This window comes from Dreissena polymorpha, chromosome 6 (genome assembly GCF_020536995.1).
Source record: "Dreissena polymorpha isolate Duluth1 chromosome 6, UMN_Dpol_1.0, whole genome shotgun sequence".
NCBI classification, from domain to species: Eukaryota; Metazoa; Mollusca; class Bivalvia; order Myida; family Dreissenidae; genus Dreissena; species Dreissena polymorpha.
This window is the reverse complement of record NC_068360.1, coordinates 50,911,274-50,935,256: the sequence shown is the minus strand read 5'-3', so window position 1 is coordinate 50,935,256 and position 23,983 is coordinate 50,911,274. Positions and strand designations below refer to the sequence as shown.

The following is a 23,983-nucleotide window of genomic DNA, read 5'->3' as shown; positions in this document are numbered from 1 at the left end:
GTCAAATGGTGACTTGCCTACTTAAAATGACCTTGTTGAGATGAATAGGATAATCTCGTGCTGATGCAACTGTTTCACGTTGTTTCTATTTTATTTTACAGGAAAAACTGTCAATTTACAAAGCACCCTTCCCTGAAAATCTGGCCAAGCTAATACACATTGTGAATGCATCAACGTGACCCTTCAGAGAAACAGGATTCCAGGCCGAATGTCAAACCGTCTGGGCTCCAGCAGCAGCCTCAGCCGTGGGGGTCAGGTTCATGATGCACCTATGCTCTCAATGCTCTATGAACATCATAATCTCACAGCAACAGTGGATAACATGACCTTCAAGTTGGGGATGGTAATGCATGATAATTTTATTAAAACCCACAAACCAAGTCTTAGAAAGGATGTATTTAAGTCAATTTTCTGTTAGTTGGTTAGTCAGATGGGCGTTTTGTCTGCATATTATGTAAAACAATTTTATCAAACCACATCTACATTTCTCAAGGGAAATGATACTTCAGTTGTGTAAACCCCATGAAGTCTGGGTTTGATTGGTAGATGGTCATCTTGTGACAAAGCCCTTACTTATCATTGGCCAAGTAACTTTTGCACAAGTTCAAATTAATATCTTTGTAGCTCACCACACATGGGAATTCAGAGGCTGTGTAACTTATATTCTTTTCAAGGTTATTAACTGGCATTGTGCCCACAGTTGTGTGAATATTTTTGTTAATAAAATAGAAAGCATAAAGCATTTGCATCACTTGTAATCAATAATGTTTGATGAAGGAACATTCCTTCAATCATTTTGCAATATGACAAATATTCCAGAATATATTTGTCTTTTGACGGATTTTGGTCAGTGTCTAGCAGTATTCTATCAACCAAGCCACGTCCGCAAAGCAGCGATTTGTCTTCCACGTTTGAGCTACCTTTTTGCCACGGTGTGTTGTCCACTCAACATGGATTGTTTTAATAAAACAAATGGAGTTGTAGAAGATATTTGCTGATTCCTTTTTATGATCATAATTGTATATGACACAATTCATCAACAACACTCACGCATATGAACGGTAGCTTATACAAGTATTCATGCACAAATTAAAGGATCATTTTCTTTAAAATGTTCATTCATTATCAAAAATTTGTTTCCAAACATATTTTTATGCCCCCCTTCGAAGAAGAGGGGGTATATTGCTTTGCTCATGTCTGTCGGTCGGTCCGTCCACCAGGTGGTTGTCAGACGATAACTCAAGAACGCTTGGGCCTAGGATCATGAAACTTCATAGGTACATTGATCATGACTCGCAGATGACCCCTATTGATTTTGAGGTCACTAGGTCAAAGGTCAAGGTCACGGTGACCAGAAATAGTAAAATGGTTTCCGGATGATAACTCAAGAACACATATGCCTAGCATCATGAAACTTCATGGGTAGATTGATCATGATTCGCAGATGACCCCTATTGATTTTGAGGTCAATAGGTTGAAGGTCAAGGTCACGGTGACCCGAAATAGTAAAATGGTTTTCGGATGATAACTCAAGAACGCTTTCGCCTAGGATCATGAAACTTCATAGGTAGATTGATCATGACTTGCAGATTAACCCCTATTGATTTTGAGGTCACAAGGTCAAAGGTCAAGGTCACGGTGACCCGAAATAGTAAAATGATTTCGGATGATAACTCAAGAACGCTTTTGCCTAGGATCATGACACTTCATAGGTACATTGATCGTGACCCGCAGATGACCCCTATTGATTTTCAGGTCACTAGGTCAAAGGTCAAGGTCACAGTGACAAAAATCGTATTCACACAATGGCTGCCACTACAACGGACAGCCCATATGGGGGGCATGCATGTTTTACAAACAGCCCTTGTAACATATTGATAAATTGACTATGCTTTGATTTATTGTTTGATTTAATCACTTTCCCTCTCTTTGACTTACCAGGTTGAGGGTCTCCCAAAACCACCCAGTGCCTTGCGATGAAAACCTCCAACGGGACTGTGACCTTGCCCTTGGACTCACCTAATGGTCAGGTTCAAGGTCACATGGGCTTAGATAGTCACTGCAGTAAAAAAGTGTATGGTTTTAAAGGTACTTGTTCACAGATTTCATGAGTAGTTTGATTGACCAGACTGACATAACTAAAGCACATTTAAAGTGGCTACATATACATATATAAAAAAAACATACAAACATATAACTACAAAGAATACCAATATTTGCAGTATGGTATTGCGAATTGCTTTTACTGCTTTTAATACAAAATAATAGTAATAATCTCAGTTAAAAACCCAAAAGAAGGCAGTTTTTATAATTTTCTTTCTTAATTTTGTATATTTATTACTTTAGGTTATTCCATAAACTATGTTGTTGTGGTTTAATAATGTTTGAAAAATGATATGGATAACTCGATGACCAAGTTATATTATATTGTTCCATCTGTATTTGTAAACAAAATGACTGCAGAACAGGGCATCACTACGTTAATGTATTAACATTTACCTTAAAATTTGTATTTTTTTACAATTTTGTATTTTTATACGGGTGGTGCGGTAGTCAAGTGGTAACACACTGGTCTACCAATCCAGAGGTCCCCGTTTCAATTCCTGGCCGGGGCACTGGAAATTTCAGAAGTGCTTCAAGTGTTTCCCACTAGAGATGTACTGGTATGAAACCCAGGTGATTCTTGCGTGTATCGGTTCTATGCACTGAGCACGTAAAAGAACCAAGGGATCTATTCGCAAAGAGCTAGGGTATCGCACCCGGATTCCTTGTATCTCAATACTGTCTCTTCTGCTTGCTGTCTATTCAGCAAAAACAAAGGACCCCATTGGAACTAAATGTTTGCACTTTCATGGGTTATCCTTGACTTCAAGGTCAAAAGAAATACACATACACATTTGTCAAAATGACTAAAAAAGGGCATCAACAGAAACATGTTCATTTAAATATTGCTCAATCACTGACAGTAAACGGAAATTCTACAGAAAGAAAAATACTTTAAAATATTGCTCCATTGTTTTACTGTAATCGAATTGACTACAGAACAGGAATATATCTTTAAACATTTCCCTTAAAATATTTTATATTATTTTCAGTAAAGAAGATGACTTCACAACGTGACATCCAAGACTGCAGGGACGAAATGACTCACGCCAGCAGAGGAAGCCAAGACACAATACGAGAATTTCCAGCGACTTACCTGCTTGTATGGGTTTATTTTAAACCTAATTATTATATGATTTAGTTTGGTAATTATATATATTTATATAGTTTAAATATAGATTTGATATTATTCACTGAAGTAAAAATATGAAAACAATTATTACAATTTTTTTGTTCAACATCAGCCAGCCAGTAAATTGTTTGTTTCTAAAAAATGCAAATGTGTGTCGAATATCAATAGGACATTACGTTTGTCATAAATCAATTTAAAATATTAAATTAATCTACAACAGTGCACACAATCTGACACTTTTTTTCCACCATACTCAGTCATCGAAATTAGCACACGCCGGATCGCCCGTGGCGAGTAAAATTACTGCCGGGCACATACAAAAATTCATGTTTGTGGCCCGCCGGGCATGTAAATTATTGAAGCCAATTGACAGTTTATAAAAAAAATTGTAAGCGGTTCTTGATATTTGCAGATCTATTTTTCAATTTTGCGAACAAACACCTTGCCGTAAGTTGTAAAACAATGAAATTTGATTGGTTTAACAACATGCACCTGCTTGCACACGTCATCGTTATTGTTTTTGACCGATGCAGTTCGGTCACATTTGGTTCTTATTGACGGTTTCTCTAGACATTAATCGAGAAGCAATCGTGATACATCGGCTATCTCGGATTCCTCCGTAAGATATTTATGAAATAAATCGTCTGCTGATCCAGAGTGATCTAGAAGATGCTTTTTGAATCGATCATTTCAATCAAGTAATACGCTTCCGTTTTTGTCAATGTAAACAAATGTCATTGTCGACATAGAGGCTATGCAGTATCTTAGGTATGTTGATGGGGCTAAGCCCAATAAAGCACTTCCAAAATAGAAAATTGACAATGATTTAGAGAAAAAAGAAGTCAAGAAATGGTACGAGGACACCAGAGAACGCTCTTTTCAAGAGCACTGGTGTAACGATCGACCGTCTTAATTCTAGTGACTGATTAGATGTAATTGTATTCACTACTATTGAAACAAATGTACTGCTTTACTATGTGTAGCATGTTAGTGTTAAAATGTTGTGATTTGTTATAATTTTGGTTAAAAAAGTTTGGGCATGTAAAAAATATGTTGGGCATGTACAAATTCTTAAGTAACTGGCCCGACTGGCATGTAACTTTTCAAAGCTAATTCGAAGACTGCATACTTTTTGTCAGTTTGTAAGGATGCAATTAAAAAGAGTGTGTATCCGACTTTGCATCAGACCGCTATTAGAAGTAGAGCCCTGCCTATAAAGAGACTAATCCAGTACCGACCTAACACACAGTGCACATGTCTATTGCAATAAACAAGCTGTCATAATTGCACTTGTCTTTGGCTTATTCTCAGATGAGTCGCTATATCAATGTATTTAATGTTATTTTTTACCTTAAAAAATAACAGTGTGTAAATGTAAACCCTGTAAATTCAAGTGATTTCAAAATAAAACACATGCAAATGACTTTTAAACTGTCCTCACGTTAGTTTCTGTTTTTGTACTGAACATAAAAAAGTGTTGCATTTGTTAAATCTTCATTTATGAATAACACTTTTTCTAGAACAAGTATATTTAAACCCTTTCTTGTTAACCCGCCTTGTGTATTTTATGCCCCACTTCAAAGAAAAGGGGGTATATTATTTTGCAGGATGTTTGCCAGTCTGTCGTTGGGTGTGTTGGTAGACCAGTTGATTTCCTATAACTAACTCATCAACAAATTGATCTATTGGCTTCATACTTCACATGTGCATTGGTCTTGGACAGAAGATGACCTCTATTAAAATTGGGGTCACTACTTCACAGGTAAAGGTCACTGTCACAATAATTATGAAAATCATGTCAGATCAATAACTTGTCAACAAATTGACCGATTGGCTTGTTACTTCATATATGCATTTGCCTTGGACAGTAGATGGCCTCTATTGAAAATGGGGTCGCTAGGTCAAAGGTCACAGTCACAATACGTGTGAAAATCCTTTCTGATCAATAACTCGTCAACAAATTGACCTATTGGCTTGATACTTCACATGTGCATTGGCCATGGACGGTAGATGACCCCTATTGAAATTGGGGTCACTAGGTTAATGGTCAAGGTCACTGTCGCAATTATAAGTGCGAAAATCGTGTCCGATTAATAACTTGTCAAAAAATTGACCAATTGGCTTGATACTGAACATGTGCATCAGTCTTGGACAGTAGAGGATGTCTATTGAAATTTGGGTCACTAGTTCAAAGGTCAAGGTCACTGAGACATTAGGTGTTAAATTGGTATTCATTCGATATGTCATGAAAGGATTGAGTGATGGGAGTCAAAGCTCTGTTTTGGGAGGCATCTGTCTCGAACTGCGGAGCTCTTGTTTTTATTGAAACATTCTTTAAAAAAAAGTTTGGTGATAAATCAAAATGAACTTATGTTTCCTCTCTAATTATTTTAGCTTCATTGCATTGAATGCGTTTACATTTTCAAGTCGCTTTACAACTCTAGAACATCGTGGGCACAATGTAGGCTCTAGTTAAATCTTTTGACATTGCATTGTCGATATGAAAGGTCGAAACACTGACAAGTGTTTTGTTGGGTTTAAATTAGTTTTGTTTGTCCTTGAAAACCCTAGTATTGTCTTTAATTTGTTTGACGCACGATTTACTTTTATTCCAGAAAACCTGGGTAGCAGAGCAATGAGTATATCTCAGGAGCATTTGCAGTCACAGCAAGTGAACCAGCGGCAGTCATCGTCTCTAGATTCCGAGATCCCCATGCTTCACAACCCTCAGTCTATGAACATCATGCATAGCAAACCTTGGGTGAGTTTTCGTGTCATATGCATGCTTTTTCGTGGCCTCACTTTCAGAGATTGGTGGGTGCATGTAGATTTACCCTTTTGTGTCCATACATCTTTCAATCCAGCTGTGTTTTTTTTATGTCCCCCACTATAGTTATAGGGGACATATTGTTTTTGCCCTGTCTGTTGGTTGGTCTGTTGGTTGGTTGGTTGGTTGGTTGGTTTGCGCCAACTTTAACATTTGCAATAACTTTTGCAATATTGAAGATAGCAACTTGATATTTGGCATGCATATGTATCTCATGGAGCTGCACATTTTGAGTGGTAAAAGGTCAAGGTCATCCTTCAAGGTCAAAGGTCAAATATATGGGTCAAAATCGCTCATTTAATGTACACTTTTGCAGTATTTCAATATTCAAGATAGCAACTTGATATTTGGCATGCATGTGTATCTCATGGAGCTGCACATTTTGAGTGGTGAAAGGTCAAGGTCAATGTCAAGGTCATCCTTCAAGGTCAGATGTCAAATATATGTGGAAAAAATCGCTCATTTTATGAGTACTTTTGCAATATTGAAGATAGCAACTTGATATTTGGCATGCATGTGTATCTCATGAAGCTGCACATTTTGAGTGGTGAAAGGTCAAGGTCATCCTTCAAGGTCAGAGGTCAAATATATGTGGCCCAAATCGCTTATTTTATGAATACTTTTGCAATTTTGAAGATAGCAACTTGATATTTGGCATGCATGTGTATCTCATGGAGCTGCACATTTTGAGTGGTGAAAGGTCAAGGTCAAGGTCATCCTTTAAGGTCAAATATATGGGTCAAAATTGCTCATGAAATGTCACTTCTGCAATATTGAAGCTAGCAATTTTATATTTGAAATGCATGTGTATCTCATGGAGCTGCACATTTTGAGTGGTGAAGGGTCAAGGTCATCCTTCAAGGTCAAACATCATATAGGGGTCAAGGTCATCCTTCAAGGTCAAACATCATATAGGGGGACATTGTGTTTCACAAACACATCTTGTTTTGTCATGTGTGACCTAGAAAAGTATTGCTTCTTGTTTGATAAAATCAGACATATTTACAATCATGTGAACTTTCCTTCTTGTTTTTTATACCCTACAAACAAAGTTTAGGGGTGTATATAGGAGTGAGCTTGTCAGTCGGTCGGTTTGTATTAAGTGTCCACTCTCTAATTCAAATTGTTTTCATCCGATTTTCTAGATCAAGTTCGAATATGGATCATGCCGGGTCAAAAACTAGGTCACTGGATCACTAAGTGCGTTTTAAACATTAAGTATTGTGTCCGCTCTCTTATTCAAGAAGTTTTCATCAGAGCTTCACCAAACTTGGTTAGAATTTGTATCTAGATGATGTGTAGGTAAAGTTTGAACATGTGCCTTGCCGGGTCAAAAACTAGGTCACGGGGTCACTTAGTGCGTTTTAAACATTAAGGATGGTGTCCGCTGTTTTTTTGTGAAGGCAACATGCAAAATATTCAGTGTCAATGCAGCAGGTAGAGTATTAGTCACGTCTGTGACGAAGCTCTAGTTTTGGTTAATTTTTAGCTCGGCTGTTTTCTGAGAAAACCCGAGCTATTTTCATAGACAGCTCGTCGTCCGGCGTAAGCGTCGTGCTAAAACCTTAACATTGGCCTTAACTTTTTAAATATTGAAGATATAAACTTGATATTTGGCATGCATGTGTATGTCATGAAGCTGCACATTTGAGTGGTAAAATTTCAAGGTGAACATCATCCTTCAAGGTCTAGGGTCGAAAAAACAAATCCAAGGGAAGTTATAAGCTTTATATGGACATAGTTATCTGACCTGCCAACGTATATATTTTTGTTAAATAAATTAAAGTGGCGCAGTAGGCGGTATTGTGTTTCTGACAAACACATTGTGGTAAAAGGTCAAGGTCATCCTTTACGGTCTACGGTAAAAAATACAAATCCAAGGGAAGTAATAAGCTTTAAAGGGCGATACCTAATCAATATTGAACATAGCAACTTGATATATTTGGCATGCATGTGTATCTCATGGATCTGCACATTTTGAGTAGTGAATCTACAGTCACGGTAGTGGCTTTTAATTATTTGCTACTAAAAATAGAGATTTGTTAGAGACAATTATTTTCAAGGGAAGAAATTTATTTAATTATAAATGTCATATTATATATTTCCTTACCAAGAATTGAAGTTCTTTTCACAGTTACTGGACAGATTTATTATTTTGATTATTTATAACTCAAATGATTGATTTGTCAAAGTTTTTTTAAATTATATAATAATCATTTCTTTCATGTTTATTACATACCTGTGGACTTATGTCCATAGATACATAATCAAATCTGGCTATGATCTCTTTTAAACCACAGGCCTTGGTTGTCAGTGATGTCTGACATGGTCATAATTGACTGTGAGACCCCCCCCCCCCCCCCCCCGGTTGGATTTGACAAAATTCAAGGGAAGTAATAAGCTTGAAAGGGAGATGATTTCTATACCTGCCAAATGATAAATAGCAATTTTATTATTTCAAAGCGGCGCAATAGGGGGCATTGTGTTTCTGACGAACACTTCTCTCATTTTAAATGATATAATTATCATTTCTTACCTGTTCTAATTTTTAAATGCTAGTTTTCATTAAATACCAGTGGACTTATGTCCATAGATACATGATGAACTCTGGCTATGATTTCTTTGATAAACCACAGGCCTAGGTTGTCAGTGTTGTCTGACTTGGTCATTTTGACTGTCTACAGACCCCCCCCCCCCCCCCGGTTGGATTGGACAAAATCCAAGGGAAGTAATAAGCTTTAAAGGGAGATGATTTCTATTCCTGCCAAATGATAAATAGAAATTTTATCTCAATGCGGCGCAGTAGAGGGCATTGTTTCTGACGAACACATCTCTTGTTGGGTCACTAGGTCAAAGGTCAAGGTCACTGTGATCTCTAAACAAAAAATAATATTTTCTGACAAGCTTTCGCAGCCGAGCGTGGCACCCGTGATGCCACGCTCTTGTTCTTTCATAGTAGTAAAGTTTTCAGTCAAAAGTAAAATGTGGTTGCATCGGTGACTTTTTGCCTACTTCACAGCAGACATCTCAGAAAAACTCTTTTTCAACATGTTTTATTTTCTATTGGCTAGTTGGCCCTTTCTAAATTGTTGTCAATGATAAGGAAATATTTTTCCAAAGGAAAAATGTATGTTTATGGAATATCATCCCATATTTCCTGATTGATGGAGAAACTTAAAGTTAGTTGATAGTAAAGTGGTTATAATTAATTTTTAATGTAACTCAATGTATAAAAGTGCTATTATTGTTCTTGTTTATCATGGGTAACACACATAAAATGAAAAACTGACATTTACTGTTATGAATCTTTCTTTATTTCAGACGTCCATTGACGAAATCAAACCGGCAAATCAGAAGGACAGCCTGTTGCTACAGTTGTTATCATATTAACCCCAGTCATACCGAAGAAGCTCAGAGATATAAATGCTGTTTAAGATGTGCTAGTTTCTGCATACTCCATGTCTGGTGTGAACATGTACAAATGAAAGTCTCTACATACCCCATGTCTGATGTGAACATGTTCAAATGAAAGTCTCTACATACCCAATGTCTGATGTGAACATGTACAATTGAAGGTCTCTACATACCCCATGTCTGATGTGAACATGTACAATTGAAAGTCTCTGCATACTCCATGTCTGGTGTGAACATGTACAATTGAAAGTCTCTACATACCCAATGTCTGATGTAAACACGTACAATTGAAGGTCTCTACATACCCCATGTCTGATGTAAACACGTACAATTGAAGGTCTCTACATACCCCATGTCTGGTGTAAACACGTACAATTGAAGGTCTCTACATACCCAATGTCTGATGTAAACACGTACAATTAAAGGTCTCTACATACCCCATGTCTGGTGTGAACATGTACAATTGAAGGTCTCTACATACCCCATGTCTGATGTAAACACGTACAATTGAAGGTCTCTACATACCCCATGTCTGATGTAAACACGTACAATTGAAGGTCTCTACATACCCCATGTCTGATGTAAACACGTACAATTGAAGGTCTCTACATACCCCATGTCTGGTGTGAACATGTACAATTGAAGGTCTCTACATACCCCATGTCTGGTGTGAACATGTACAATTGAAGGTCTCTACATACCCCATGTCTGGTGTGAACATGTACAATTGAAGGTCTCTACATACCCCATGTCTGGTGTGAACATGTCTCATCTTTGAAATTGGAAAATTAGTGACTTGATTCAGACAGAAATCGCATAATGACAAATCACAACAAAAAATGGAAAGCCAGAAAGTCTTGTGGCCAGCAATGTTTTTATGTGACCATCCAAGTTGTGTTCAAAGAAAAACAATAGTTTATGTTTTATTGGAACTATGATGCAGTCAGTCATTTTATGTTGAAGGCTTTAAATAACTATATTTAAATATAATAAGATTAAGATTACTTGATCAAAGAAATAATGTAAAATAGTATTTTAAGCGCAAAATTTACAAGTCTATCCAATTACTGTGTCTGTATTATGACATTTTATTTTGGAAATGTTAAGGAAAATATAATGTAAGTAAATATATGTCTATGAATGTTGATTTTAACATTTGTCAAAGCTGTTTAAATGATGCTGGTAACTTTGACAAAATTTAAAGAAATGTATTATTTTCATGTCATGAGACATGCTTCAGTTTTTGTGTGGCTTAACCTGTAATATAGAGGTGGTAGTTACAAGAATTGTTTAGCCAGATGGAGAACGTTTATGCTATGGCTTTGATACTCTTAAGTGTGCCCATTGGTGTCAGGTTTTTATCAAGAATATTGTTTATTGTCTTACTATTTCTTGAAAATATTGATTAATTTTAGACAAAATCATTTTATCTTCCTTAAATTGTCTTTTCTGTAGTTACGACCAGTTATTTATTAATTTGCATAAATATGATTTAAGAATGACCTTTGTGTTGCTTAAAATGCTTTATTTGTTTTGAAACTTAGTACTTAAAAACGAAAATATGAGGTGTAGGAATAATGGCCAAAGTTATGATAATTATTTTTTTGTTTTTGTAAAGTTTATTATGCTTTATATGTTTGTGTATAGGCATTTAGAGGAACAGATTAACTTGACCAATAATTCGTGATCAGTGATACATTTGTCACTTGTATATAGAGCGATTGCAAAATGATTGTATTTGCAATGTAAATCATGCGTTTATTGTTGCCATTTTGATTTTCGCTGTTAACATTTATTTGTACTAACAATTTTCATCATGTATATCTTTTAGGTGACAGATATTTAAAAAAAAACATTGCTTGTGGGAATGCTCATTTAAAACTTTCTTAATGATACAGAACAACAAATTCTGAAGAGGCAAATATCATTTAGACAATAGGAACATCTTGTTACTAGTATATGTAATGCCTTTCACTAAATAAAGTCAAGCAACTATTGAAAGATTGGTTAAACTTTATTTGCATTATTTTAAGAAAAATTCATATATTCAACTTGGAAATCAGTCAATTGCAAATCAAGCGAGAGTGATGAATATTTGTACGCAAGATAAAGGGATGTTTTTGCTTGAAAAAAAGTTGTATCCCTTGTTAGATAATGATTTTGTTCATCTCTCAACATAACAAGTGCATTCATACAGCTATTAAAAATATGACACACTTAATACTCAGCCATCAGTTTGTATTGGGGTTTTGTGGAATACTTACTTAACTAATATACGTCTGTTCAATGAATTAATAGTTATGGTACAATATGATACTGATTGTTAAAAAACATGTGTAATAAAAATATAATGGCATTTATTTGAAATTATAAAATTTAGTTTTCCATACAATGCTTACAGTTTTGCAATTGCGACGATGAAGGAAATGTTCTGCTCAAAATGTCTGTTAAAGACATGTGTATATTGTAGCAATTATATTGTACTTGTATTTATATTATACATGATAATAATTGACTTATGGCTGATGATAGCGGCAGTTAACTAGTCGTGTAACAGTTTGTTTCACTCGATCATCAGACCATATTTCCTTAAACATGTGATTGTTTATAATGAACTGTAATTGAATGCATGAAACAGTTGTTCTGTTGCTTAACAGCTGAAAATAGCTTGATGTTTGTTGATTGTGTGAAATGTATCAAATAAATCATATTGATTACATAAAAAATAAAATATCATTTTGCGTTACTTTGAATGCATAACAAACAATTGTTACCATACAATCATATTAGTATTGAACTTAATTAATACTTTAAGATGCAATTTTTACAATAATGTGTTAATATTGTCATCCATTCCAAATAAGCATTGTGCATTCGTAAATATAGGGTGTATATACACTGCTTAGATGCCTTTTTTAAATTGCTTGTGTACGTCATATTGATTAAAGACTCTTATGTATTGCATATTTGTGTGTGCCTATGTCTTACTTATCTCTTCATAGTCCTTAAATTACTGCAAATAGTATTTTAATAATGTTACGATATTTACGATATTTATCTAAACTATAACCAGGTTATCTGTTAATTTAAGTTTCATACATAATATTGTCTAGCTAATTAAATTGAAGTGTCTATATTCTCGCCAACATGCATTGTCGGTGTATGGTTTAGACAAAGCACATTACACAACTCATGTTGTTTTTCTCCATCATTAATAACCAATGTTTATTCCGTAGAGGTTATACTAAATATTTCATTTGTGCAATGCTTTGCTCTCTTAATAAATCGGCACTATTTATTGATTTTTATATGGGCACTTCCCATGACTTTATTCGTGCATATTTCTTTGAATGTGCGGTAGGGAACACATTGCTTGCTTGAAGGTTAGAAACTTAATGTTGACATCTTGAAAGAAGGCAGTAAACATTTAACTGCAGAGTAGCTGGGAAAAAGATTGCTGTTAAACAATGTAAGACAGAACTCCACGCAAAATATGTCATGCATGCGATATGCATGAACTATCTTTTTAAAATAATTTGGATCTGAATTATCTTTAAGAAATGGTATGGTTATGAGGGTCTCTATGTGCAAAATGTTGCATTTATTTAGTGTACAAGTTATTGCTTAAACATTGATTTTGTTATGGAAATAATATAGTTTATGTGACTTAAAGAGATATACATGTTTATGTTAGTGATGTGTTTTTGCTGATCCAAGTCTGTTCCTACACACTATTTAAAGTAGATAACTACAAGTTATCTCATTTAAATGGGAAAAGTATTGTACTGTGAAAAAGTGTTGTGAGTTCAAATAAAAATACTATGAACCGTTGTATTAGTACTATATTGACTCCCCTATTGAAACTATGGCAAACATATTGATTTTGGCCTCTCCGTCTATTAGTTCGCCGTCATACTTTGGTCGACATTGGTTAACAGTCAATATCTTAAGAACTATTCCGTTAAGAGCTTTCAAATTTCACATTGTGATTGGCGTTCTTGGAGGTTTAGTATCGTTTGATTTTGGATTCCTCGGGTAAAGTATTAAGGTTGCAGGGGTCTCTTGGGTGAAAATGGTAACAATGACGGGATTATGACTTGAGCACACCATCGTCTTTGCATTCAGTCAATACTTGATGTAACGTTATAAGGAAATCGTTCAATGAGACATCACTCAGACGTATGCACACATTTTCAATGTATCAAATAACACGAATTTTAGGGAAAAGAATTGATGAAAACCTATCGGTAAATGCCATTTGTCTTGTATTGTAAGACAGAACTACCTAACAGTAGAGTGCCCTTGATACATGTAGAAGGAAAATCGTTTAATTATCTAACCACACATGTGTGACGTATGCAAGTCAAAATAGTCTACGGACATTTACCAGTTTGCTATAAACAACACAAGTTGAATTCACTATTCTATCGGCAAGTATTGTGCTTAGATGTTCTAATTATAAAACGCAATAAGATTTGTATACGGGTCATGCAAAAATTGATCTTATGCAATATGATCCCAACGTAGCTTCAGCCAGGCCTGCGCATTCGCACAGTCTTGTAAGAATATGAATACTGAATAAACTACTCTGGAGTTATTACCAAACCTTGCGTGCCTTTTTTAAAGCGGAAAGCGTAGCCACTGATGGGAAAGTGCGCAGGCTTGGCTTGAGCTACTCTGGCCGCATATGCCATAAGACCGATTTTCGCATGTCAGGATGATATAGTTTTATTTGAATATGGGGAAAAAACTGCGTCTCAAAGTCAAACAACTTATTTGGCATAGTAAATGTAAGTATAAATAAGAAACATATTATATCTATGCCAATTAGAATATATCTGGTGGTTACAAGGTAGAAATCGGTCTTTTTTTTGCGCTTTAAAACTTAAAAATAATCGCGTTTGTCGAAATGGACGTATACGTTTTGAAATCCTACTTACGGTTTTAAAAGCGGTACCGTTTAAAAGTAATAAATTACTTACTAACTAGGTTATATATTTAATTTTATCTATGTCAATTAGAATATATCCGATGATTACAAGGTATAAATCCATATTTTGTTGCGTTTTAAAACTTAAAAATAATCGTGTTTGTCGAAATGGACATATACGTCTAGAAGTCCTACTTTTGGTTTGTTTTAAAAGTGGAACCGTTTGAAAAATAATAACTTACTTGCTAAATAGGCTATATATTTAATTTTATCTATGCCAATTACAATATATCTTGTGTTTACAAGGTAGAAATCCGTCTTTTTGCGTTTTAAAACTTAAAAATAATCGCGTTTGTCGAAATGGACGTATAGGTCTAGAAATCCTACTTTCGGGTTTAAAAGCGGTACCATTTGAAAAACTATTAATAACTTGCTAACTAGGCTTTAGATTTAATGACAATTTTGCACATTTTCAAATTGCATCTATATGTATTGATTAAAAAGTATTTCATTTATGGTCAGAGGCAAAGTGTTTGGCTTTAATCAACAAACCATATGTTTTGATCACGAAGAAATACATAATAAACCATGTGAGGACACATGATGTGTTCTCACAAAGTAAAATAATAAAACAGTACTTTAACTTTAACTTTAAAAACATAGAACGTCTATTTTCTACCTTTATTTCTAAGTCAGGATTATTATTTTTTAATTTCTGGTGTGGTTTTGTGGGGTTTTTTGTTGTTGTTTCTTTGTTGTTTTTTAAGGGGGGGGGGCAGTAGGAAACCCCACTTGTGCGGTATGGTGACAACCAACCAAACTCACATGCTGCCAAGAACGGGAATTGAACTGGATATGGACAATGTTTGATTCAATGCATTTTATTTAGTATTATTTTGATATTTTATTGACACGCGCAACGATGGACAAGTCCTGAGTATAGGAATTATCACTCTATATGCAGATGCATACTCGTGACAGAAATTATTGTAATCATCCGCTTTTCTTTTATTTTAGACAAGTGACGAATGTCCTACACGACGCATATAAGAGCCGCGTTCTGAGAAAACTGGGCTTAATGCATGTGCGTTAAGTGTCGTTCCAAATTAGCCTGTGCAGTCCGCACAGGCTAATAAGGGACGACACTTTCCGCCTAAATTGGATTTTTGCTAAGAAAAGACTTCATTTAAACGAAATATTACATAAAAGCGGGAAGTGTCGTCACTGATTAGCTGTGCGGACTGCACAGGCTAATCTGGGACGACACTTAACGCACATGTTTTATGCCCGCTTTTCTCAGAACGCGACTCATATGGTTAGGGTTCTTGTTAATTTTCTATTACTAGACATGTCTTAATTCCATACGCCGAAGAGAGTTGTGTAAATATGCATTAACAAACACGGCATTGTTTGACCAAACATATTGACTACAACAAATAAAAAGCATCTGATACGAAACATTTTATTTTGACAATCTTTTTATATAAACGATTGAATGGTTTTACATTTTACAATATATTTTCATAACGATTTTCCACACAAGAAATGACAACGCACGACAAACCCATTAATTATGAGTTTCACCAAATTAAAGGTTCACACTTACGTCCTACATTCCTGTTGTAAATCTTGACGCTTCGGATGAGGAATATCTGCTCGAGATTCACCCATCATGAGACGCTGTGAGACGTTTCGAATTACGGCAAACTTATGCAATATATAAATGCAAAATCGGTCTTGAAGATGAATATCCAGTTTGGTACGATCAGGGACTTCTTCGATTTCATTCCTAAGGTCGAGTCTAAATTACGAAAAATAAACGGACAGGAAAAAGCATTTCCAGTTTAAAGCGGTGCCTTTTTTCCTTACTCAGATTTTGAAAACGAAACGTGAACGGGATATTTTACAACGCGGAATTGGCTGAAACGATTCACGCGCGAAATTGAGCTGCTTATCCGCGCAGCCGACGTGTTCAGCGTTTCAGCCTTTCACCAATGCAGGAAACCCAAAACAGTCTGCGCTGAATTCTCCAAATCCTACAAAGGTAACATGGGTAGTCTGCGGAACGCCAGGCGGGACGTTGGTATGTTTCAGCATCACGACGAGATCACCGGTACGTTTCTTCCGTTTGTTGTCTCAGACGACGAGGAGCGGCTTACCAACGCGTTCCGAAAGGCGCGGGAAGCGTTGGCCTTCGCGCTCAGTCTCTTGCTCACGAAGGGATCTGTACGCTCAACGACGGCACTGAAACACAGATTACTCCTCTTGTTGAACGAACTGAAATTTCAGGTTGAAAATTTGAAAATCGTAGTTGCGAATCCGGTTGAGCATGCGCGCGAGGACGTTGCAAGTGTATGCATTGCTCAGGGTCATGAAGTGGTAACGGATGAAGAAAGAAACATAAAGCAGTACCAAGCGTCCGAACCCATCCATCCCACACATATTGGACTTAGTATTGTGTCGTTTTCTGTGAAACTGTTACCGTATGAGGTCCGGACATTTACAATCTCAAAGTCTGCAACAGGCCAGAACGACGCCATCGAGTCAAGCGTTTGATTTTTTTACGAAAACAGCAAAAGCTCCATGAAGTACATATTAATCGAAAACGATTTCATTTAAGTACAGTTTGACGTTAGGTTGGGCAATCTAGAGAGCATTAACGATAAGAAGACTGGAACATATACGGTGGTTATTTAAATACATCCCGGGAAAGAGCGGCGCCTACTTGTTCGAGCCCAAGGATCAAGCCCAGAGATCAAAGACCTATACGATACAACGCCAAGGATCTGGTCATCAGTGGAAAGGAATTCAGCTTGACTTACAAATCCGGATTTTCACAGAAATTCACCATGTACAACGTCAAGGCGACGTCGGTGTTCATCACGAACGAAATCGACTTGAACATCGAGCCGTCGCTGGTGAATACCGAAATCATAATGCGCCTTCAGACGGACGTAGATAACGGAGACATTTTCACCGACCAGAACGGATTCATGTTGATGGGCAGGCGAAATAACTGACAGCGTCCGATAGAGACCAACTACTATCCCCTGACAACGATGGCGATTCTAGAGGACAAGGGCAAGAGGGTAACTCTGCATTCCAGACAGCCACATGGAGTTGCCGCCCTTGACGATGGCTAGTGATGCTCGACCGGAATGGGCTGGGGCAGGGGGTCACCGAGCGCGTGCTAACAAGGACCGAGTTCGCCATACAGGTATTTATATTCGGGGTCGTGTTTCAGAAACATGTTGGTTTCTCATTGTTTTCTCATTTGTTTTACCATGTTTGAAATTTACATTACATGTTATTTTTGCATACACAAAACACTGGTATTATAACATCTTATAAAAATGATATCTGATCCCAAAGTTTTGAAATTGTCGGTTTGCTTAAACAGACCACACGTTAACATATTGTTTGACGTAGGACTCACTACTTATCAATTAAATTTTAACTTCTTCTTTACTAAATGCTATTTGATCACAAATCTTTGATAGTGTTCATAATAGCACATAATTTTAATCGGATAATGAATACAAATGTATATAAATAATCATTATGTTTGCCCGATAAATACATATAAAAACATTGAACATATATATCGTTTTAAAACATGTACACTGTATTAAAATTTCTGGGTATTCCGTGCATAGGCCATATTTTTGTGTTCTATTTTTCAATGTTTCTGGAAATACTTCGGGGGCCTGTATTCACATTTCAATTTTAAGACACACGAACAAGCTATATTCCTGAAAGTGTTTTGTCATTTTAAGTGTTTTAATATTTATATTTAATATCATGTTATTCCCATTATAACGACCCACAGTTTAACTGACTTGTATGTATAAAGGCACCAACAGTGTAATGCACATGTCATGTTAATAACCAACGGCGCAAATCTGTTTGTAAAATGAGTCTCGCTCTGGGAATACGGGGGCACCTGCCTAAGTTTTCCCAGAGCGACTATACATGCAGAAGCGGTTTATTCCGCTGCATTCGTCCGTTTCATAGGTGGAGTACAAGGATTTTACGGGTCCCGTCGTAGAGCCGTGTTTTACACACGCCACGCTGAATAGCCTGGTCGTCAACGAGCATCTTCTAAACAAGTTGCTTGCCTTCTCCATAGAAAAACGAGCCGAAGAATTCACCCGGAAGTTACAGCTACTTGAATTGTTATCTGTCCCATGTGATCTCACGGTTGCGGGACTTAAACAATTAGTTTCGAACGATCTCGAATCAAGTTGTACGAGCCCCGTTCTTCACCGGAAGTCGCCGCATTGCACATTTCCAGCGGGAAAGGTGCTATGTTCGATCTCGAATGATAAAGTATTACTCTTGGATGTTATACGTGCCTTAGGTGTGAACCAGACAGTTTTTAACGTGACTGAGACTTCGCTTTCGCACTTACATCACGTAAAGTCGTTGACGTTTAATGGAGCTATATCTCCCAATTATGGGGAGCTCAGAAGTATTTTGATAAAATAAAGAATGGTAGTGTTTATATTACATTGCGCCTCGTTCTGGGAAAACTGGGCTAAATGCATATGCGTTAAGTGTCGTCCCAGATTAGCACGTGCAGTCCGCCCTGGATAATCAGGGATGACACTTTCCGCTGTGATGGTAATTTTCGTTTAAAAGAAGTATCTTCTTAGCGAAAATCCAGTCAAGGCACTGTCTTATCTGGGACGAGACTTCACGCTCATGAAATCAGAACCAGTTTTCCCAAAACGAGGCTTTCTTATTGACGTGTCCATTGCTTGCATTAGTAAAACTATCATGTATTGTTAGTTTATTGAAATTCCATTTTGAAATGACGTGATTGTAATTTGAAAAATAAGCGCAATTATACATTGCATTCATAAAACTTATTTATTTTGTGTTTTTTTTAACTATATTGTATACATAATGTTATTGCCGGAAAATAAAAAATTTCAATAAATATTTTGTTTTCATCTTGCTGTTTGTGGTCCGCACTCCGAAGAAAAACAGTTCAAAGATGCTTTTATTAATATAAATCACGCGCCTATTTGCTTCGTTCAGCTGTCAATGAACGGCTGAAGTAAAGAAAGAGGATGAATCGCATCAAAATATCTGACAGGACGTCTAAAACACTGTGGCTTATGCATATTACAATTTAACAAATACATTATTATATTAATGCTTGTGTTATCTTTTATTGTGTTAAATAATCACCATAAAATGCATGAACATGTAAACATATTTTCAAATAAATATTTGACGTTACATGGACGAAAAATATTTGACAAGTACTGTAATATATTAACATATACATGTATATTTATCAACATAGTTAAAATGTATTTTAACATAAATTAACGGTTTGAGCAATCCATTGTAGAAACAATTAAACACACCATGAAAAATGTATACATGTATAACAATACATCATTAATTAAGCAACGTGCTGTGAAAACAGGGCTTAATGCATGTACGTTAAGTGTCGTCCCATATTAGCCTGTGCAGTCTGCATAGACTAATCAGGGACGAAACTTTAAAAATAAACTGGATTTGCATTAAGAAGAAACTTCATTCAAACAAACAATTCCATAACAGCGCAAAGTCCCATCCCTGACTAGTCTGTGCAGACCGTACAGAATACGGTTATCTGGACGACACTTTAAGCACATGCACCCGATTTTCCTAGAGTGAGATTCATATAACAAATGTCAAATAAGTTAAAAACATTCCGTTAAATAAATGCACACTAATCAAGAGAAAGGTTGGCATGGGCAGCATGTCAAATACGTAATTTAGAAGTTACCGGTACAGCGCTGTCTTACAACGTCTGCATATTGAATATTGCAGTACTCTTATCCTTATAGCCATGAAATAAAGTGCAAAAAATAATATTAACCATCGTAGGGAATATACACAGCGCGATATCTTTATTTTCGAAACAGTACGCGTCCAAAGTGCCAATATTGCAAATCTAATGATGACATTGTATAAAAACTTTGTTATTTTTGTAATTTCCACAAGCCCTTTTATATCAGGTACATACAGATCACATTAAAGCGACTATCGTCTAAACTGCAAAATTACGTCGTTACTTAAAATTTCCTACGAGATCTTTGATACAAAGAAGGTCTCAGCTCAAACAAGAGTCGGCTTAACTGCGTCGGTGGTAACGATATGTCTGTGAATAAACCGCGTGACGTCATTAACGTTTCCGTCTGAAGCAGATTTTAAGTTCCGCCTCGCTTTTAGGTGACATAACCACATTTTTGCTAGTAACGTAACCAAGACAACGGACGCTGCTGCTGCAGGAATTATATTCACCGGAAGCAACATCGATGCGTCCGCTCATGTCTCCTTGTTTGAAATTGATAATACCAGTCAAGCCTTTTGTATTATACCACTACATTGATATATGCCTGATATAACGCTGCCTGATAAATTTCTTTAATATCACGTCATGTTTGAAGGTAGGTCGTATTACTCGGAATCAACTATAAATTCATCATTTTTGGTAAAAAAATAATTAGATTCAACTAAACAAATACTTGGATACCGAGATGTAATATATTTAAAACACAAAAAGCAACACGACAACTAAAAACACTCTTTAAAAATTAATAATCGCAAGTGCGTATTAAGTAATGATTAACACGTCAAACTTTAAACATCATATTTAATCAATCTTAAAATGTAGCGTCATAGCGATTATATGACAGTAACCTGTTATTCTCTATAAGTTTAGTGACATCAGTTCACTCCAGTTAAATGCGTAGAATGCAATAACGTTTCGCCATAATTAATTGGCGCTAACAATTAAAAACAGAAGCAATGTTTCTCATTACGTGATAACATATTATTTAAATTATAAAGCGTGTTCATACAGAGACTCAGTAACAAGTAAGAACCAACTATTGGGAACAAAACATTTTCAAAAAACATACTTACTCGTGAGTGCATGTTTTCAGCCGACCACAGCATACGATTACCGTAAACAACGTTTTGATAATCTGACCACATAACAACTTTTTTGCACTGGACTATGCGTAAGTAATATAACAAAATCACCGGTAGTACGTAATTGCGTTCTGCAGATCTCATCTGACCATTGAGGCACTGTGTAAAAGTATGCACATAAACTTACTATTCACAGCATCGAGCGATGTGAAGATGTTGTATCTGTATCTCAAAGTACTGTACAGAGTACAGGATGCATATACAGTGATAAACGTACAATTTCATAAAAGAGTGATGAGAAAACGTTTGGTTCAACCTAGAAGTACTGTATAGTAGAGGATGCATATGAAATTACCATTCATGACGTAGTAATGTGATCATTTTTGTTTGACCCTATAAGTAGTGTGTAGAGAAGTTGATACTAGTAAACTTACCATTAACGACGTAGTGATGTAAACACTTTTGTCAGGCCTTCGAAGTAGTATGTAGAGTAGAACATGCACATACACTTACCATTCACGATGTAGAGTGATGTGAACACTTTCGTCTGACACTAAAAATACTGGTCAGAGAAGATGATGCACATAAACTCAAGCTCTGCGTCCCGATCTTCGACGTTGGAGACGGTAAGATTTGACGCCAAGACGCCGTCATGACTACAAAAGATGTCAGTACAAACTAAAGTTTTTCGTAAATATTTTTCATACAATTTTGAGAACATTGTGAATTTGATCTTTTATACTGAGTGCTATTAGAGGGATGGTTAATATGCCCGTAATCTTTCAATAAGTTTAACAAGCAAATTGACAACGATATTGGCCGTTATAACTCCTTTTAAATAAATGCCATTTTAATAAATTTTAGTGACAGCGTTAAAGCCACTTAAAATCAAGTGTTCGTTGCCAAATAAAGTTTATTTACAATTTCAGTTACAAGTTTTGTAAAACTGCCTAACTTGAATCAGAGGTAGAGGACGGATGGCCGTCACAATCATTATACCGCCGAATCCTAAACGGCTAACTGATATCTTTTTGGTTGTGATTCCAGTTAGCGTTCCCCTACCAACTAGACCAGCAGTCCCGTCTATTTTTAATACCAATTTAGCCAGCCGTCCCGTCTACTTACTAACAATTTAGCCAGCCGTCCCGTCTACTTAATACCAATTTAGCCAGCCGTCCCGTCTACTTACTACCAATTTAGCCAGCCGTCCCGTCTTCTTAATACCAATTTAGGCAGCCGTCCCTTCACTTAATACCAATTTAACCAGCCGTCCTGTCTTCTTAATAACAAGTATACCTGGCGTCTCTTCTACTTAATTCCATCTAGGCCAACCGTCCAGTCTAATAACTACCAAATAAGCCAGCCGTCCCGTCTACTTACTACCAACTAAGTCAACCGTCCCGTCTTATTACTACTAACTAAGCCAGCCGTCATATTTACTTACTACCACGTAAGCCAGTAAATGCGTTAACTTACTTCCAAATACTAGTAAGCAAGCCGTCCTGTCTACTTTTGCCAACTAAGCAAACCGTCCCTTCTACGTCTTATCAACTAAGCAAGTGTAATAAATAAGGTATGCCCAATGATCTCCTTCCAACTAATCTAGCCGCCCCGTCTACTAACTAAGTTTTGTTCTGGACGAATTTAAGTAAATATTGCATTAAATAAAGAGCGTCACATGCTTTTGTTCGTTAGAAACACTCATCCAATGTTATCCAAAAAATAGATTTTAAATCTTAAAATTCGTTACGTACGCGAAATCAATTCGTGCTGGATATCATTTTGACACCAACATAGTGAGATGAGATTGATCAGTGATGCTATCAAATAAAACGCTTTAATTATCTTAGACGTACGTACGAAAACATTATTGAAAATGTATGTTTACAAAAAACATCATGTAAACCATATGATAAACACTTATATTATTACATATTAAACCCAGCCATTTGCTGGTTAAATCAAGGGGATGTCTTACTCGGTAAAACTATTAATAACGTACACTATGATATTTGATTATTTACAGGTTTTACCAGGTAGAAGCACCCACATTATTTTCGAAAATGAGACTTTCATATTTCATAAGATTGTGCAATACAACCCGTGATTCAATGAAACCGCAATATTTAATGAATGCGACCGACAGCGTCGAAATATTCGTTGTGCGACCCTAATTTAATGACGGGGCTAATACGCGTTTAAATGCATACAAAAAATCCAACGACAATGTGCTCAGTCGAGTATAAAAATGGAGTGAATGTGACTTAACTTATATTGCTCAATATGTTATTGACTAAGTCAAAATACGTCACCGTTTATATGATTTAAATTGTACCAGTCTTTACAAGAATAAGTTGCAAAAAGTGCTATCTATTTGACCCATAATTTATGTTTTGACTGCTCGCTTTGTAAGTTTCAAAATAACATAGGACTCTCAACTTTGAAGAGAATAAGGCCTTTACTATTAGCGAAAAAATAACTTGTCGATCTGTTTGCGTGATTCTGTCGTCTGCTGCTAGAACTTCTGTCAACGAGCTATAATCGCTAGCCTTGGATTTCGTGAACCATGTCACCATTCTAACGTCATCTTGATCGCAACCGAAATATCCTGTGCACGGGATAGTCACGTAATCACCCACTT

At 36.2% G+C, this 23,983-nt stretch overlaps 1 protein-coding gene across 49 annotated transcripts in view; it reads left to right on the top strand.

Moving 5' to 3' along the window:
* Nucleotides 1-23,983, top strand: part of LOC127834539 (uncharacterized) — a 165,488-nt gene that overhangs the window by 26,425 nt on the left and 115,080 nt on the right. For 4 of the 49 annotated variants that reach the window (XM_052360445.1, XM_052360448.1, XM_052360444.1 and 1 more), the window contains 5 exons: nucleotides 102-343; nucleotides 1,942-2,088; nucleotides 3,096-3,205; nucleotides 5,851-5,996; nucleotides 9,384-10,209. The gene's annotated coding sequence lies outside the window, so the exon portion shown is untranslated. Of the gene's footprint in view, nucleotides 1-101; nucleotides 344-1,941; nucleotides 2,089-3,095; nucleotides 3,206-4,842; nucleotides 4,998-5,850; nucleotides 5,997-9,383; nucleotides 13,307-23,983 lie in introns of those variants that run through there. The other 45 variants (XM_052360493.1, XM_052360490.1, XM_052360489.1 and 42 more) reach the window with 45 other exon arrangements.